Source organism: Chelonoidis abingdonii, chromosome 1, assembly GCF_003597395.2.
Source record: "Chelonoidis abingdonii isolate Lonesome George chromosome 1, CheloAbing_2.0, whole genome shotgun sequence".
NCBI lineage: Eukaryota > Metazoa > Chordata > Testudines > Testudinidae > Chelonoidis > Chelonoidis abingdonii.
In genome coordinates this window covers 101,967,357-101,982,955 of record NC_133769.1, presented here as the reverse complement: position 1 = coordinate 101,982,955, position 15,599 = coordinate 101,967,357, and the positions used below count along the sequence as shown (strand labels likewise).

Here is a 15,599-nt window from a genome sequence, read left to right as displayed (position 1 = left end):
GGGGTTCTGGTCCAGCGTTCCAGTTCAGCACCATCTCTCCTTTAGTCACACAAGATTAGCGTTCTGCTGCTGACATTAAACCACTATTAAAGCAGGAAACTGAGTGCTGCCAGTGTCAGAAACGATTAGAGCTAGCCAGACACTTCAGATGACAGTTGGTGTGGGTTACCCTAGTGGGAATTCCTGATGGAGATTTTAAACTAAGGCCTTCTGATCTCAGCTGTAACTGGGTTTTGGAACAGAGCAGTGGGTCTACTGATCTACCACTTCCTGGGACTAAGGGTTCCTGCAGCTACATATCCTCCTGTAGAAACCCACCGTAGGCAGCGAAAGGATTCTAATGGAGGCCACTGGAATCTCTGGTGCACACAAATTAGGCTCGACAGGATCCATTTTCACAGGGGATGGCACTGCATCAACCTTAGCAGGTTCACTTGAGGAGTTGGATTTTGTATAAAATCCCACCCCATAACTGTACACACATACACAAAGGTCCTAGGAACTCTGTCTTCACTTAGCTGTACAGTCTTTTAGGGAAGAGGGGCTGATGGCCTTCCTCCATCTTTTCCTGCCCTCAGCTATGGCCTAGAAGCTCCCTCTTTAGAGGTGGTTGCTCCCCTACGCAGTAACAGTGTCTCTAGGAAAGGCAGACAGGCAAGGTCCACTAAGTGTAGACCCACCATCCTTAGAGTCGGATCCAACGTCCATTGCACTTCCATTCCACTGACATTGACTTCAGCAGACTTTGGAGCAGGCTTTTGATGCAGTAGCTAGGCAGCCACTAGGGATTACCTCACAATGCAGTAGCTGGTACACCCAGTAATCCCCAGTGTGTGGTAGCTAGGGAATCCCCAGGGGTTCACTAGCTACAATGCCAAGGATTCTGAATCATCTCTCTGCATCTCAACTCATTGCAACAGCACTGGTAGCAGGGATGCTGGCGGGGGAGGGGTCCTCTGGTCCTGCTGTCCTATGGGAGCCCCCCGAAAAGCCTTTGATTTGGGAGACACTAATCCTTACCTGGGACCCCACCCAAAAGACCCTATTTCCCGGAACTCCCTGATAATCTGGGAAGGACGCCTCCAGGCCCCAATAAGCAGCTGTGTGTGTGTGTGTCCATATGAGAGAGCGAGAGAAATATCAAGCCACTTCTAAAGGTAAACTGTAGGGGCATTGAGGGAGAAAGAGGACAATGGGGTTGCATGATCAGTATCACATTCACGGACTACAGGCTGATGCCTGCAACAGAACCCTGAACGCATCCTGAGTCTGGAGTGAGCACTTGTTTTGCTACGAACTCATCACACAACAGCATTACAAGTGATAAAACTGTCTCACAAGATGGCCACTGCCAATAAAGGGTTAGAAATACTGGGTCATTTATAATAAATAGAATTATAGCCTTATTACAGTTTATTTACAGTGACAAGACTGCTGGAGTGAGCAAAACAGATAGAATATTCCTTTATGAGAGCCCAATTCTCCCCAATCTGGAGAAAAGTGATTTCCTATCCATCGATTTCATATCCTGGAGGTTGGGACCAGATATGTTAGAATTACTACACTGACAGCTCTCTTAATTTTGCTAACCACTCCACTGGATGCCAGTTATAATGTGACTGACTTTGCCACATTACTTGCTATGTGAAAAATTCCACAGTGCTTTTTTCTGAACAGTTTGCACTAGTAGCTGAGCTAGTGGACTCTGAGGGGGAAGAATAGCTCAGTGGTTTGAGCATTGGCCTGCTAAACCCAGGGCAAGAGAGTTTAATTCTTGAGGTGGCCATTTAGGGATTGGGGGCAAAAATCTGTCTGGGGATTGGTCCTGCTTTGAGTAGCGGGTTAGACTAGATGACCTCCTGAGGTCCCTTCTAACCGTAATATTCTATAAAGTGACAAGATAGGGAAAGACCCTGTTTTAGAGCTGCCTGTGCTGTGTGTGAATGCTGATAGCAGTGGCTCTTTGTGAAATGATTAATAACTGGTATTGGGGTATGTGCAACTATAAATGGTTATCAAAACAGGCCAGGAGTGCAATGATTCTAATACAAAACTGAAATACAAGTGGGACAAGCGTTCTGCTGTAAATTGACACAGCTCTACTGAATAAATTCAAATCCTGAGCTCCTGTCTCTGTTTTAATTCAGGCTGGCCTCAGACAAATCCCCGTTGATTTAAATCAATGCTTTGGCTGTGTAAGACCCTTGAGATTTGTCCCTTAAATAATGCAGTGTTACGGTTATGGATTTAACCACACTAAAGTCAGGAAATGATTAAGTTAAGTTTCCATGCAAACTCAGCTGCTGCCAAAGGAGGGATAGGGGCCGAATGGACCTTGGGTCTCACCCAGTATGGCATTTGCTGAATTCCTTACACATACTGGGCTTGGTTCTCCGGTGCCTTGTGCCTTGTGTGACCATGTACATCCACGCAAAACTGCAAGGCAGTGGACAAACAGGCCCAGTGTTGTAATTATTTGTTAGTCTGTTAAGTATGTACTGTGGGCCCAATCTTTGCTGCCACAAAAGAGCACTTAGTGCAGATGTCCAGCAGAGTAAAGGTGACTTCAAGCCACCATTGCATCCTTGATTCTGGTGCTGTTCTCTGCTCGGCAAGACTTCTGGCACAGGGTAGAGCAGTCTGAAGGTCTCTCTAAGTTGTGCTGGCTACAGGACTGGAGATGGCTGGGGCACAGGGACAACCTGGTCACATTCCTTTCCCCCAGCCATGCCTCTTGCACTGACTATGGATGCAGGATGGTGTAGGAGTTGCTTCAGTGGCTCAACATCACCCACAGTTCTCCCCTCACCCAGGACAGGCGAAAAATTTGGCCCAAAATGGGCAAAGTGATGGAGTTCATGCTACTGTGGAGCTTTCTCTTCTACTTCCTCATGTGTGTGAGCTGAAATCCGTAATTTTAATGTTCAGAGGGAAAACACCGAGGAGATTAGTTAGTTGGTTCATTTGTTCATTCCAAGAGACATTTAAATCTCTCCCAGGAAAACTAGCCCATCAGTGTGAGAGCAGCACTACTTGGTCCCAGTATCCTATGTTACATTACAGAAAGGGAACAAGGTTTCTGCCTGTCTGTCTACCTTAAGGTTTCATACTGCAGCCCATCACCACAGGATCTGAGCACCTCCCATGTAAAATTGATAACAACGGCACAGTGCTCAGGAGGCTTCATGGAGTCTTTGGCACTTCTCCCTTTCCAGGATGATAACTCTACTTGGGGTAGGGTTTTTGTTTGTTTTTTAAGATGTTGTTTGTTTGTTTATTTTGGGTCATGCTGTGTTGGGTCTTTATTATTAATCATGTATATTATGGCAGTGCCCGAGGACCAACCAAGAATGGGGCCCCACTGTGCTAGGCCCTTCAGAAACACGGACTAGTAGACAGTCCCTGCTCTGAAGAGCTTCCAATCTCATAGACAAGGCAGAGGCAGGGTGTGGGAAGGGGTAGAACACACAGGCAGAGTGAGCAATGTGATAGTGGCAAATGTCAGATTAGTGTCATGTTTTTATTTTTGTGGCTTTACTTTGGAGGGGATCAGCTAAAGGGAAAGAAAACTGAAGGGAAGGCAGCTGAGGAGGACAAGGCTGGGGAGAAGAGTGTAAAAGAGGCAGGTGTGGAGTGAAACTGAGGCGGAGAGGCTGTGGGGGAAGGGAAAGGTTGGAGCAAACAGCCAATCAGCACAGGGCAGAGAAAGTCCACTCAGACTCATAGAGAGTTTTCAGAAAGGCCAAGGAACAAACCAGGGTGTTTGCTTTGGCTGCTTCTGCCCTTAACCAACCTGAGTCTCTGGCTGGCTCCTTTATAGCTTTCTCCCAAGCCCACATGAGGCTGGGAAAGAGACACCACCTGGGTCCTAGTGCCTCCTCAGTGCGGGGAGGGACTGCAAAGTTGTGGGGGCTGAGGGGGACATTAGGGGTGTCCGTGTTGTGAGTGTCATTCTTATGGTGGAAAGGTCTTTTCAAAGAGAGGAGTTTTGCAGCAGTTCCTAAAGACTATCAGACTCTGGAGTTGCTAGTCTCCTGTACAGTTCTATTGCTTGATCCCCTTGAGGGAGAACCCTTTGTCCACAGCTCTCACCCACCTTGTCCTGGGCTTTGTGAGCTGCATTGTCCCAGAGGAGTGCAGTTTTCATGGAGGTTCATCAATTATAATTTAATCTTTGATGAAGCTGGTGTTTGGTCCATGATTTGCTTTGAAGATTAGGATCACAGCCTTAAACCAGTGGTGGAAGCTGACTGGTAGCCACCAGAAGGACTTGAGCACAGGGTTGATCTGCTCACAGCAGCCTAACCACAGAGAAGTCGGGCTAAAAATCTTAACAGATACCCACTGAACCGGTCAGCAGTGATTTTTCATTTGTACAGACGTGTTTTATTTTATTTTATTTTTTCACCAAATTTTGCAAAGCGGCTCTGACATGGGGAGTACAAGCCACCTCCTGAGGTTTTGTGTGGGTTGCCACAGGGCTGGTAAGTGGACAATCACATGAATGCATACTTCAAAGATCAAGCATGGAATATGTAAGTGGGGCCTTCACTAGGCATGATCCTTACATGTCACTCTGAATAACTGATCCTGCCATGTTTTGCATCATCTCTGCGTGGTCCTTATATGTTGGTTGGAAAGGGGAGCCATTTTAGAGTTACTGGTGAATGATAATAATTCTGACTTTATTTAAACTGAAAAGTGTTCTGAATTTTTTGTAGAGTTACACACACACACACTTGAATGGATTTCTATCATGCATAAAAATCTATTTATCATAACATATTACCATAGCACCTACTAACCCCAGTCATCAGGGGCAGCTCCAGGCACCAGCGCAGCAAGCGCGTGCCTGGGGTGGCAAGCCACGGGGGGTAGCCTGCCGGTCGCTGTGAGGGTGCAGGCAGGCGGCTTTCGGCGGCGCGCCTGAGGGAGATCCGCCAGTCCCATGGCTTCGGCGGCAATTCGGCAGTGGGGAAGCCAATGGCGCAGCACCAGCGAACCTCCCGCAGGCATGCCGCCAAATCCACATGACCACCGGACTGCCCGCAGGCACGCCACCGAAAGCAGCCTGACTGCTGTGCTTGGGACGGCAAAAAACTTGGAGCCGCTCCTGCCAATCATGGAGCAGGACCTCACTGTGTGTGCACGGCACAGTACAAAGACAGTTCAAAAAGATGGGCCCAGCCCCAAAGAGCTTACGTTCTATGAAATCTCAGTGTCCACACTGATGTCAGACACAGACCATTTCTTTACCTTGCAGCTTGAGCATATTATTCAAATTCCCAAACCTCATCATCTGTAGTTTCCGCCCTTCCTGGATCACACAGTCCAATTTCAGAAACATCTGTGAAGTCATAGTTTTTCACTCTAAAACCGGAACTTTATTAAGACATTCATATATTTAATAAATGTGTAAAGTGCTTGTCCAGCCACAACAAAGCATCCGTTAATAAAATATTGCAAACCATTCCAATCCCAAATAAATATTGTCCAGCCAGCATACACTAAACTGCTTACCAGAGCCAAAGGATCTGGGACCAGGGCAAAACCAATACCCCACCTTGCTGAACAAAAGGGAGCAATTCCTAATGAACAGGGCAAACAGGGAAGCAAAGGGTAAATGTTTAGATGTACATTTTGTTGCCACTGTTTAGCTCACTAGTTCGCTGCAGACCAATATAATTCCTGCATTATATGTAGTGTTAAGGTGTAGCACTCACATATACAGGTAGCAATGTGATATTCATATTTCCATGTGGTGTTGGGTGTACAGCTGGGAGCTGTTGGAAGCTAGTGTTTTTTCTTCTCACTCTTACAAGGGTAATGCTGCTTTTAACTACTCCTCCTGACTATTTAATAGAAGGCACTAAGGCTAAATTCTCCCCTCTCGATTCTCAGCACATGCACGAGCGACTCTCAGTGATGCCAGTGGGCACTGAAGCATGCAAACAGGTAGACAGAGCTTCTCAATATCATAAATGTTGTTTTGGGGTTTTTTTAACACGGTTTTTAAAAACTGAGACCATTAAGCAAGGGTTCGGTACTTCCCTCCTCCAATCCCCATTTTCCTAGCATAGTACATTTATAGAGGACATTTTCCAGAGGCTATAGGGCAATAGGCTCCTGATAATAGGACCTGTGTGATGTGACCATTTGTAGGTTAAGGGTGTTTTTGATAAATTTATCTCGAAGGTCTTCTGTGTTTTTTATAAGTTTTTGCTAACTGGTCTGAGAACTTTCAATCACAACACCAGGATTTGGGCTTTTAATACTTCCACTTTGAAACTGAAGGCATGTCTTTTCTCTATTGTTTTTCACAAGAGTTTTAGCCTATAATTAGGCAAGAGCAGAGGCTACATAACAAGTTAATGACAGAATCAAAGTGCAGAGGAGGAAGCAGGGACCCTGACTGAGACAGCAATGTAAGCAAGTGTGCCTGATGTGTAAAGGTTTCCAGGTGCGAGTAATAACAACTAGCAAGAACAAGCTAGTGAAGGATCTGTCTGAGACCCCCAATAATACTCCCATCCCTGTGTGAACAGTCTGTTTCCTACAGAGCTGGCTAAACAGTGTAAAAATCTGTTTGCCAGACTGGAAACCATTATTTGATTTGGCCTGTTGTTATCACTTTATTAGCCATTGTTTGTGAGCATCCTCAGAACAAACATTTGACTTACGCAGATATTCACAGAAAGCAAAGTTCAAGCCTGTAGCTGATATTTATTGAAGCAAGAAAGGAAATTATTGATATAACAAACCCAAATTCTCTCTGGCTGGAAGCAGCTTACAACCATTTTTGTCATCCAGTTGGGACACAGAAACAATACCATGTGATGGAGGCAACCAGTCACAACGCTCAAGTAATGACGTCCGACTGTGGACTGAATACTTGTTCCAAGCATTTCACAAACACTCCAGTGCTCCAGCATGTTTGTAGGAATTAGCAGCACTGTGATCTCTTTGCAGCCAAGCAGAAGATAAGGGCTAAAGTCATCACAGGCTAGATTCTGACATTAGGTACAGCCCTGAGCAAAAGAGTTGTGTGTGATTTGCATGACCCCAAGAGTAGCCCCGGGAGGCACTGTGAGTCAGAGTCCTCTCTGAGTCACAACTCCTTCCCCCGACTCCTCTTTTCCCCCTGGTGGTAGTTAGTTACAGCTGGCCTACACCAGCAGCACATTGTGGCACTAGCCAATAAGGAGGTGGAGCCAACCCTCCATCCACTGTTCCTACCCACTTGCTCCACAGAAGAACTAAAAAGGCACATAGCCCTACTCATCTGAGAACCTGAGGTCTGGGTTGCTGTATCGTGGGGCAAGAGGAGTTCCTACTTCCTTGCATGGGTGCATAGTCCAAGTCACAACCTAGCCCCAAGTAAATTGTTTGCAATGAATAATTTGGCCAACTCTAATTTCTTAGGACCCATGTGATCAGCAGTTTTGCCAGGTGTCCTCAGGCAAGTCTCTAAACATCTCTGTCCCTCCAAATCCCATATCAGCAAAACAGGGCTCATGATACTAGTTGCCTTTGTAAAGCTCTTAGAGATCTACTGAGGAGAAGCACTGTATGAAAGTCAGTTATCATTATTTAGTGCTGTTTTGCTGCTTTTGAAGGAAGGAAGCAGAGATGTGAAGTGAGTAGTTTTTCTGTCTAGCACATTATCGCATGCCCCTGTGTGCATTTCTGTACATACACACATATATATCTTTATGGCAGGTATTTAGTGGACAGCACTTGAAATTGCTCCTCTGTCTAAATAAACAGAACCCAACCATCAACAAACTTAGGTAAAAGAATTTCTCTAACAGTTCCTCAAGTTTCTGTGACTTCTCCAAAACAAAGCTGCCACTATTTTGCCCAAAGCAAACAGGCTATCAATTACCATTAAAATTCTTGATGGTAATTGATTTGATCACTTTAGTCTTCAAAAGTCGTGTTTCCCCCCTCCCACCCGCCATGGCTTTTTGCTGCAGTGGCAGCTCAGCAAGGCCTGTTCCAAAACATGGTCCATATTTAATAGTCTCTCATTAGGGGGAAAAATGCTCATTATTCTGCTTGCCTAAAGATGTGTCTGACCTGGTATTCTTAGTTTTCCTGCTCATACAGCTTAGGGTCCCCACCTATCAGTTTTTCAGCCACATTATCTGGCAATGTGTTCAGTGCCAGGGTGAAGGCAACTTTATCCACAGTGATTTGGATGGAAGGAAGGGAAATCAAACCTTTAAAAACTCCTGTGTACTGCTGCTCCATTTCTGCAATGCCTCAACAAATAGCAGCAGGATACTAAATGCTACGCTTCACTAGCAGAAGGCTCTAGCAAGAGCGATTTGTACATACCCAATTAGAATCAGTCTCCCTGCTTTAGCCAGTCCCTTTTAATAAGGAGTAAGGAACCACTTTAATAATAAAGATTAGCCATGCTGCCATATGGCTACTTAAAAACCACAGCACAAGTGCTTTGAAATCAGTAAGCAGTCTCTTCAAGACAGAGGGGAGCCCCCACAGACAGCTCTCCATACCCAGACAGACAAATTTGGTTTTAACGCCGCCAGTGAAGCACAACATAATAACTGACTCTTTTAAAGAAGAGTGATCACTTCCAGCCTGGTGTTGGCTGACACTAACCAAGTGTCACCATGAAAAACCTCATTGAAAGTGACCTGAAGTGCCAGCCTGGAAGTCCTGTAATCAAAACAGATTAAAAAGAGAGGGGAAGTCTTTTTTAAAGGATTTTAAAAACAAGAATGCCAGTGATGCCCAGTATGAAATCTCTTTTCTAAGACACCAGACATCCAGCCAGCTCAGGTACACAGAGAAAAATTGGTTCAAAATAACTATAACTAAACCCACCCTTTAAGTATTTCCAAACATACTGTCACAAAGCAGGGCGAGTACTGAGCCCTGATCCTTTTGTATCCTAAGGCCTCTTTACAGTAGGGATCATTTATACGTTGGCTATGTCTACACTAGCACTTTCGTTAGTAAAAAGTGATAGGTGAAAAAAACACACCCTTGACTGACAAAAGCTTCACCAACAAAAGCGCTTGTGTGATCAGCACAATGTCAGCAGGAAACGCTTTCCCGCCAACATAGCTACCGCCACTTGTTGGGGGTGGTTTAATTATTCTGACAGGGGAACTCTCTTCCGTCAGCATGGAGCGGCTACCTAGGAGATCTTACAGTGTGCCACTGTAAGGTCTGTAGTGTAGGCATAGCCCTGGAAACCCTTCCATGGCTCTGATAGCATAAAGGAGCCTTCAGAATAGAATGATGTAAAGGGACCTTAGTGTAAATGAGACTCAGGCCCTTTGAGTTGTGAGCAGGACTAGTCTAAAGGTACTGGCTTCCTAGGAAAGGAATTTTTGGGTGGCCTCTTTCCACTTTCCCTTGGCCTAGTGGTCTGGGGCGAAGCTTTAGATGTGAAATAGCTTGATTTTAGTAAGGCTTCTGACACAGTTCCAGACAATGTTTTCATAGACAAACTAAGGAAATGGGGTCTAGATGAAACTACATAAGGCGGGTGCACAACTTGTTGAAAGACCATACTCAAAGAGCAATTATGAATGGTTTGCTGTAAAACGAGGGATATGTCTCTGGCAGGGTCTCACAAGGGTCTGTTGTGGGTCCAGTATCATTCAATATTTTCATTAATGACTTGGATAATGGAGTGGAGAGTACATTTATAAAGCTTGCAGATCACACCAAGCTGGGAGGGATTGCAAGTGTAACCCACACACCTTCTGGGTGTGATGTTCTGTCCCATCCAGTGGCACTGAGACCATTTAGAGAGAGTTAAATGAGTCTGCTCTTCAGGCTTAGCTAAGAGCCAGCTGGCTTTTAGCTCATGCTGTAGAGGCTCATGCACTAAGCTCTGAACGTCCCTGGTTTGATCCCATCCTGGAAGGCAGGATTAAAATTCAAAAGAACCCTTGACAAATTAGAGAATTGCTCTGAAATCAACAAGATGAAATTCAATCAAGAGGAAGTACCACAGTTAGGAAGGAAAAAACAAATGTAAACTACAAAATGGGGACCTGTTCAAATATGTTAAGGGCTCTTATAAAGAGGACAATGATCAATTGTTCTCTGTGTCCTCCGAAGATAGGACAAGAAATAATCTGGTTAATCAGCAGCAAGGGAGATTTAGGTTAGTTATTAGTAAAGGCTTTCTAACTGAAAGGATAGTTAAATTCTGAAGTAGGCTTCCAAGGGAGACTGTGGAGTCACCAGCCTTGGAAGTTTTTAACAGGTTGGACAAATGCTTGTCAGGGATGGTCTAGGTTAACCTGGTCCTGCCTCAGCACAGGGGGATGGACTTGATGACCTCTCGAGGTCCCTTCTAGCCCTGCATTTCTGTGATTCTATATTATCAGCAGAGATGATGTGGGAATCGGGATCTAAATTTCTACAACGTTCCTCTGATGTTCTGGTTTTATCCCAAATCCAATTATAAATAAACAGTCAGATCCTCAGCAGGTGTCAGTTGGTGTGTTCTCATTTATTTTAATTCAGCTACATTGATTTACACTAGTTCATGACCTGGCTCTTTCAATGTTAACCATATGTTCATTTAAAGACAGCTATATCTCTGCAGCATCTCCGAAAGCTGACATATCTAGCTGCCTGCATTGTGTGGAGTTGGTTTCAGCAGACAATGAACCTGTGACTGAATGCCTTTCACAGGACACACTGCCTACTTGAATATCACTGGCTTTCAGGGGCACTTCCAGACATTTTTCACATGGTATGAATCATGTTCACTTTAACTTAGCATGGAATCTACCCATATGCCTTTTTACCTAACACTAGGCAAAACCCTAGCAACGCCCCCTCAGGTCTGCCCCCTTCAGGTCTCTCCGCCACCCCCCTCCTGGCCAGCTCCCCTATGTGGGCACTCATCGCAGCTCCCCATATTTGTAGCAGGTCTTGATGCTGTGGCTGAGTGAGTCCTGCAGGTGGAGCGGAGAGGACACAGACTGCTGAAAGCAGGACAAGGCCAGGCAGGCCCTCGGGGGAGCAGTGCAGGAGCCAGCTGCATGGTAGCAGTAGCAAGAAGCAGCGCTGACCTCCTGACTGCCCACTCAGGTTTGGCTCTGTGGTCCTCCACCATGACTGGAGGTATTGGGAGAAAATTTGAGTGAGTGGCTTTGCAACCTGGTACATGAGGGGGGTGTCGCACTGTTCAATTTTGGCCCCACCGCCCCAGATCATGATGGAGGGCAACGGGGCCAGACCTGAGTGGGTAGTGGGGTGGCCAGTGCTGCTGTTCCTCACCACTGCCATTGGTCTGGCTCTTGCACCAGTACCTGAACCACACCAGTCAGACCTCAGTTTGGGCCACCTCTATGAATTGGGCTGCAGGCCCATTAGGTTTCCTGTGCCTCGCTCTGGCCCTGCCAGCGGAAAACACCCTGCATAACGTGCATAGGGCTGCAGGCGTCAGTGCCAGCTTTACATATAGAAATAGCTCAAGAAAACTCATATGTATTCTTATTTCCCCAGAGACTTTGGAAACAAATTTGTAAAGCCAATGTTACATTTCCAAAATGTTCTGTCTTATATCTTCATCCCACATTCTTTATTAGACTAATTTTGAATTCTGTTGTTTGCCATGGGATCTCTAAGCTAAGATCCCAAGGCAAAAAAAAAAAACTATCGAAACTAAAGTCAGAGAAAGTTTCATCTTGTGGGGGAGAATGTTAATGTACAGTCTCAGATTTTTAAAAAAATAGATTTTGTTTGAAAACAGAATGACTGATTAGATTTAATTAAAAATGCAGTCTTCTAGCTCTCCTAGTGGCAAAATCCTTTATTAGTTCAAGGCATTCTATTTCGCCAGCAATTTCATTTCCAGTTGAAATCAAAGCCTGTCCGCTCATTCTCTACGTGATCCGTAGTTGACCTCAGGTTATTTATTTTATTTTATTAGTTTTAGCTTTGAGAAACTGCTCTCAGCTGAAGTGACACTCCCAGGCACCGTGTGTATGTTCCCCAGTACAATACACATATTGGAAAACAGTTTGCCAAGCCCTTTCAAGAGGGATACCAGAATGGAGGATTAGAGCTGTTAGAATAATGCCGGAAAGATTTTTTTCAGCTCATCGCAAAGCACAACATCATTTATTTCAGCGGAATAAATATGACACCGCAAGCTCAAGAGATCCTTCTGTTTCTGAAGGACATGTTGCTCCTGGACACTTTGCCGTCTACTGATATGACTGAGACCATTGAAATGGACATTGCGAGGAAGCACTTTCATTGCTCAGATGTTGGCATTGTTTGAGAATACTGAAACATCCCAGGCAGTGGGACAGATCCTCAGCTAGTCTAAACTGACATAGCTCCACTAATTTGAAAACACCGATTTCCACCAGCTCTGGATATGGCCCAACATTCTCCAGATCTTTCTGATTCCCACATTTTCCTTTTCCTGTGAATAAAACCTTAAGTTCCAACCAATCTTATAAATTCTGGAACAGCACTGACCTCTAGAGCTGATCCTCCTCTGTAGGCTTGACATTGTTTCTCTGGATGTTTTCGAGAAGTTCATGTAGTTGCCTGATTCCTGTGTCCAGATCAGCTAACGAACTCCTACCCAGTTAACTCGGCACCAAATGCCATGCTAGACAGCCACAGTACTCAACACCTGGAAGTTTTTGAAGCTGACATCCAGGACTAGAGGCTTCATGCTTCACCAGTTCCAGTTTCTTGTCATAATGTTATTGACTCAAGTGTGTGTGAACATATTATCCTTTAAGGGGCAGTTTACAGAGAGGAAACATAAACAGAAGGCCTATCACTACTATGGTCAGCTAATATAGCCATTCTCTTTTTCGCTCAAGTAGTAGAGGCTTGTGGTTTGTGGTATGGGGTATAAGTGATGACCGTGATGTCTGTACATAAGCTGTTTAAGCAAGGACCATCATTTACTGTATGTTTGTATGGTGCCTAACATTGTGGGGCTCTACCTGGCTGTTGTTTAAGCATTATCACAATGGAAATGTTAAATGGCAATATCGGTATCGCATGTGGATTCATTACAGAGTGAGAAAGCATCACCGGATTGGCAGAATATTGCCAATACTGTTGATCTTGCTTTTCTGCTGTATTTCACACAAGGGTTGGATGGCCAGCCACGCTCATGGAGTTGTGTGGTGAAAAATCCTCCAATGAGAACCCAAGAACTAAGTTCAAACTGGGACATACACATGGAACATAAAGTGCCTAAAGATTCATATTCTCAGCACCAAACGCCCATATTTTTTCCCTCTTCATGATGGAACCATTGCTGTGATATCCCTTTTGGCAACTATTTTCCATAGAGACTCCAACATTATAATCAGGGCTTCTGTGTGATCCTGACTACTGCTACCTACAACATATGTGCACAAAAGTGTTTCCCATTGCAGATCACTGATCTAATAATGTCAAGAAGACTTGGTATAAATGACATTTGCTCCTTGGGGCTAATGTTAGGGATGCAGTCTAATGAATGGTGGCTTGATGTGCTAGTGAAAAGTCCAATCGTTTGGATTTAATTTTTTGAGAGGGGAGCTGTATTAGTTCATTCTGAATGAGATGCAGAGCTCATGACAACTGATGCTTCTCACATATATTCTTGCATAACTGGATCCATTTTTAAAGTACCTGAGATGTGCCAAAAAGCTGTCATGTTTCAAGTGGAATAATTCACTTAGCAGTCTCCAAAAACTATATCCCATTAGCCTTCCAAAAATCCCCTTATAGCCCATTAGCCTTTCTGCCAGGGCATGGTCTCAGAACTGACTACTCATTGGTTTTCTATGTCAGCATGGTGACAAGGAAGTAGATGGGATTCCAGTTCAGACCATTTCTGTGCAATTTTTTTTTTCTGTAGCTCAGAGAGCAATTATGTTCTTTAGGAATCTGTGTCACATCTTTCCAAATGTTTTAGCCCCAAAGAGGTACGTTTTCTTTTAACAGTCAAATCTTCAACCAAAGCAGAAAAGGTAACTGTTTTTGACAGCCCGCTCCAGATAACTTTTCCCATTAGGAAGGGTTTGCTTATAATTAAATTGGCAGTTGTCACCAGACCATGGAAGAACAAAAGCTACTATTCAGATAGATTGTTTTCTCCAGCAACATGCATTATACCAATGCTCTCACTGCAGTCACCTCAGGTCAGAGTAGCAAGATCATCATAGTCACTCGTAAGATTAGAAATGCTATGTTCTTATCATGCTTCAGTTTTTCAAGTTCAGAAAGAAAACATGAATCGTAATACTCAGGATGTATCTTCTCAAGTGGATCAATCAACAGCATCCTATTTAGGTGAAGAATTCTCCATTTCTGAACCACAGGTCCAACTGCACATACCGCAAATCAGCTGACTCAGAACTGACTGTTGCAGACCCCTGCTCCTTCTGCCACTGCTCTGTGCAGGGCTTGCCTCCTTGAGCCACATTAGAGCAGCCTGAGGGTTACTCTAACTTACGCTGCAAACAAGCACTTCCTGTGGCTGTTATGCAGGCTTTAAGACCACTTTGTGCTGGCAGTTTGGCACAGAGTAGCCACACCATAACAGAGTATCTAACCATGTAATTTGGCATTTGACCAAGAGTCTGACTGACCATTACAATGTCTAGAACCAGACAGGACTGTGTCCTGCAGAACTGTTCACTACATGGCTTTCCGCAAGGTAACTTTTTAAAAATGCAGCAAACATCCTGCTCATTATTAGTTGCAAGACTTCTAGTTAGTGGTATGTAATGATGAAAGCATAGTATAGAGCAGGAGTAGGCAACCTATGGCATGTATGTCGTCTTCGGCATGTAAGCTGATTTTCAGTGGCACTCACACTGCCCGAGTCCTGGCCATCAGTCTGGAGGGCTCTGCATTTTAATTTAATTTTAAATGAAACTTCTTAAACATTTTAAAAACCTTATTTACTTTACATAAAACAATAGTTTAGTTATATATTATAGACTTATAGAAAGAGACCTTCTAAAAACGTTAAAATGTATTACTGGCATGCAAAACCTTAAATTAGAGTGAATAAATGAAGACTCAGCACGGCACTTCTGAAAGGTTGCCAACCCCCGGTATAGAGAGAGCAGGAACAAGTGATCCAAGCTGGAGGGGCCTACTTGCACTGCCAACAGGAGATCATATGTAGACTCTGGACAGAATTCTGCTCTTACTGGTGTAAATAAGGAGTGATCCCATTGAACTCAATGGAGTTACACTGGTGTAAAACTAGTATAAAGTCAGAATCAAGCCACGTGGCCATTCACGTGACCTGTAACTTCTAAAAGCATACAAACATGCATACAACTGAGCTTGTAAGACAAATAGTCCAACTGGTGGTGGTGGTTATTATTTATCATAGGTATTGCAGTAGCACCTAGATGCGAGAGCCCCATTGGGTTAGTTACTGTACAAAAACATAATCGATGGTCCCTGCCCAAAATAGCTTAATCTCAGTTTAAAAACAAGTGGCATCAGGAAGATACATCAGACAAACCGAGGGAGCACAAATTAACAAAGAAACATACTAAGCAGTAGACACAGTGGTCGCAGCAGCCTCATTGCGTGCAGTGGTTTTGTGTAGTAGACAG

At 44.4% G+C, this 15,599-nt stretch overlaps 1 protein-coding gene across 1 annotated transcript in view; it reads left to right on the top strand.

The window, feature by feature from the left end:
- The window catches only part of ISX (intestine specific homeobox), a 36,304-nt gene that overhangs the window by 9,776 nt on the left and 10,929 nt on the right, over positions 1-15,599 (top strand). The window lies entirely within an intron of this gene.